Source organism: Coptis chinensis, chromosome 6 (genome assembly GCF_015680905.1).
Source record: "Coptis chinensis isolate HL-2020 chromosome 6, ASM1568090v1, whole genome shotgun sequence".
Classification (NCBI taxonomy): Eukaryota; Viridiplantae; Streptophyta; class Magnoliopsida; order Ranunculales; family Ranunculaceae; genus Coptis; species Coptis chinensis.
Window position 1 is genome coordinate 86,879,916 of NC_141461.1, and position 3,427 is coordinate 86,883,342.

At 33.6% G+C, this 3,427-nt stretch overlaps 1 pseudogene; it reads left to right on the forward strand.

Annotated features, from left to right (window-relative positions):
• The first annotated feature begins 850 nt into the window (after positions 1–850).
• Positions 851–1,261, forward strand: LOC147495106 (mitochondrial pyruvate carrier 1 pseudogene; annotated as a pseudogene).
• The last annotated feature ends 2,166 nt before the right edge of the window (positions 1,262–3,427 follow it).

The window sequence follows — 3,427 nt, forward strand, 5'->3', positions numbered from 1 at the left end:
ACTACAGATGCCTCTTGGAATAGTAACACTAACCAAGCAGGCCTCGGTTTTTCTATAGGAATAACTTTGGATATTGTATTGGTGCAAGACATGATAGAACCAGTGCCGCTAACCCAGAAACGACAGAGGCACAAGCCATCCGAGGAGGAGTAGACCTATGTCGACGTTTGCAGCTCCGATGTGTCACCATTTTAACGGACTGCAAACACCTAGCTGAAGTCTTGAGCAAAAAGGAACCAATTTGTCTTGGGGAGCTAGATTAGTCACATATGATATTTACTATAGTATCTCTTTGTTTGATCATTGTAATTTCTTTTACATTTGCAAAGTCTCAAACATTATTGCTCATGTACTCGCAGCTAGGGGACAACAAGCCCCTCCACATTTTACTTTGAACTCTGCTACGACAAGGTCACTGATTAATTTATCTATAGATGTAAAGAATGTAGGAAACTTATAACAACCCTATTTTTTAATTAAATAAATAAATATTTATAGCATGTATTTTATTTTATTTTATCAGTATTATTTGGACATGGGCTTAAGTGGGCTTTAATTAGAAAAAAGAAAAGAAAAAGAGAATAAATAGTGAAAGAGAAAAACGTGATCGAGTAGATAGAGGGACAGGGCCACAGGGGGTTATAACCACCAAACCTCTTTATTTGTATAGGGGGATTTTTGCTTTTAAAAGAAAAAAAAAGATACACGAGAAAGAAGGAGGAGAGGAAAGTTCTAGGTTTAAAAACAAATAAACGAAGAAAAAAAAAAAAAGGAACCAATCAATGATCAATGATCAATCACAAATCTCTCTCTCTATCTCTCTGGTTTCCAATCTCAGGAGCAGTTGTAAATGTCGGCTTTCAAATCATTCTTTAACAGTCCGGTAGGTCCCAAAACAACTCTTTTTTTTGGGACCTATTGCCAATTGGGGATTTGTTGTTGCTGGGTTGATGGACATGCAAAAGCCTCCTGAAATAATCTCTGGCAATATGGCTGCAGTCTTGTGTGTTTACTCGGGGTTGGTTATGAGATGTTCATGGATGGTTCAGCCACGTAACTATCTGCTTCTTGTCTGTCCTACCTCAAATGAGGCAGCGCAACTTTATCAGCTCTCTCATTGGGCAAGGGTTAAGGGGTAAGGAATGAATTACCATTATTTCATTTTACTGTTTGTAGTATATAGTATTATATATATTACCTCAGATTGATATGAATTTTCTTGAGCCCATCTTACTAATAGTGTTAATGAAATATACCGATAAGTGTGACAACAGTTGAAGTCTTTGAGAATTGGGACGGTGGAGTTGGGTCAGGTCTTGTGGTATCAAGTGTTTTCTCTCCTTGGTTTAATTATTTTTACCCACAACAGTTTGAGAAAAAAAAAGGCCGCCAAGTTGGCCTTTAGTTTAAGGAAATTTGTGTTGCATATAAAATTGAATTTGATTCAATAGTACGTTGTTAAATTGGCAGGACAAATAGGCCGGTCATTGTGATAATTTGGTCTTGCAAGTTATAATGAAGATCTCTGAGTAGTACAAAAATCCAAACTTCATAAAATGACAAAAGTAGACTTATATGGTTTCCTGATGATGTGATCTTAAATTTAGACGTTATAGTTGCTTAAGCCCAAAGCTAGATAGTGTTTTCTTTTGCTCTTTTATTTAGCTTCTACCACTCAAGGTCTATCTTAGCCTTTGTTTTTACATGAACTTCTACTGAGAACAGTGGACATAGATAAGAATGGAAATGGACTTGGCACGACAAAAAAAAAAAAAAAGTTTCGTTTAAAAACTGAACATTTAAATGTTCATTGCTCTCTTATCCAAGCAATCTCTGCTTCTGTCAATTTCTTTTTTTCACAACAACTAACTAGGTTAGATGCACAAACAAGTTGTAGTTGATTGTAGTTGATATTCTGTCAATGGGCATCCAGCCCAATCAGCATTCGAGAATGTTGTGATTTGACTTGAACTCTTTTTGGTATATAAGACCTTCACTAACTGATCCTTTCAAATATATCAATATTCTTGTTATAGTTCTAACTAAGCGACAGTTGGAACATTGCCTCTATGATGGAATATCCATTTATGAGTTTTTGGATTTAAAAGTTCATAGTGTATCTCTGGATATGAAATTTTATGTATATGATTGTGGGAGTATTTGAAACTTATTGTATGTGATTATATATAGTAGAAATTGTTGTTTTCCTTAAAGATACATACAAGGATGTTGATATTTATTGGTTAAGAGCTATGTAAGGCTTGATTCTAATCTGGAAAGATTGGATACGTAGGCAGCCTTATGTAAAGGTGCAGCCACCATATTATATATTATATATATATTAGTTTCGTGATAACTATATGTGTACAATGTTAGTATTAAATTATGTACGTGATAGTGGTTATTTAAAAAGGTATTCATTGAATGTGTCATGAATGACCTGTTGGTGTTACGATGGGTATTTCTTGAATGTGGCGGGAATGACTTAAGGTATTCGTTGAATGTGCCATGAATGACCTGTTAGTGCTATGATAAGTGGTATTCCCCGAATATGAGGGACAAATCATGTTTTATCAATTAGACTTCAATGTCTTAAATAAGGTTTGATTATGAACGAAAATTTGACTAGTTAAGATAAATCCTGTTATTGTGATTTATAACTCTGTTTTGCAGGAGGGTAGGATTTGTTAATCTTGTATGCAGGGGACGTAAATATCCTACCCTAAAACGTCGTACTGGCTTAAAGGTAAGGTCTATCAAACTCATATTTAATTAAATTATCATATGTGTATTTAATAAGTAGAATGTAAGTGATATTTATATTGTAAGTTAATTTGGAAAATGGGAATGATGCTGTTATATGAGTTTCTTGGAAATGTATTTTTAGGATTTAAATCTTACTTGGGAAAAAACTACATGCCGTTTTGAGAAAACGGAACTAATTTGTTTTCTAAGTTGAAATGATTGTAATAGTTTTTATTTGCGAATGAAGAGTTGTTCTTTCGGTTTTAATTTGATATCATTTTTTTTATATTGTGTTTAGTAATGGGTTATTAGGGTTTCGTTTCATCCTGGATTTTCAGAAGATGAAATAGGGTGAGGATAATTCTTTATTTTAATTTTCTGAAAATTTGGGGTGTGACAAAGCTCTTCCTAGTTTTGGAAGGTTATTCCTTTTATCTATATATAAATAAATAAATAAAAATAAATAAAAAAGCTTTAGAAGCGAATTTATAGTGTGTTCTTACTTTGATCCCCTCAGTGTCAGTCATGTGACTACACTAATATACAAACTTAGAGTCTTACTCAAATGATTGAGATATCATCATCCTATCATATAACAGTTATGTATATTACAGTATTATAAGTGAAGTGTCCGACTTCACCCCTAACTGTGAACATTCTAAGTAAATAGATACAATCAAAT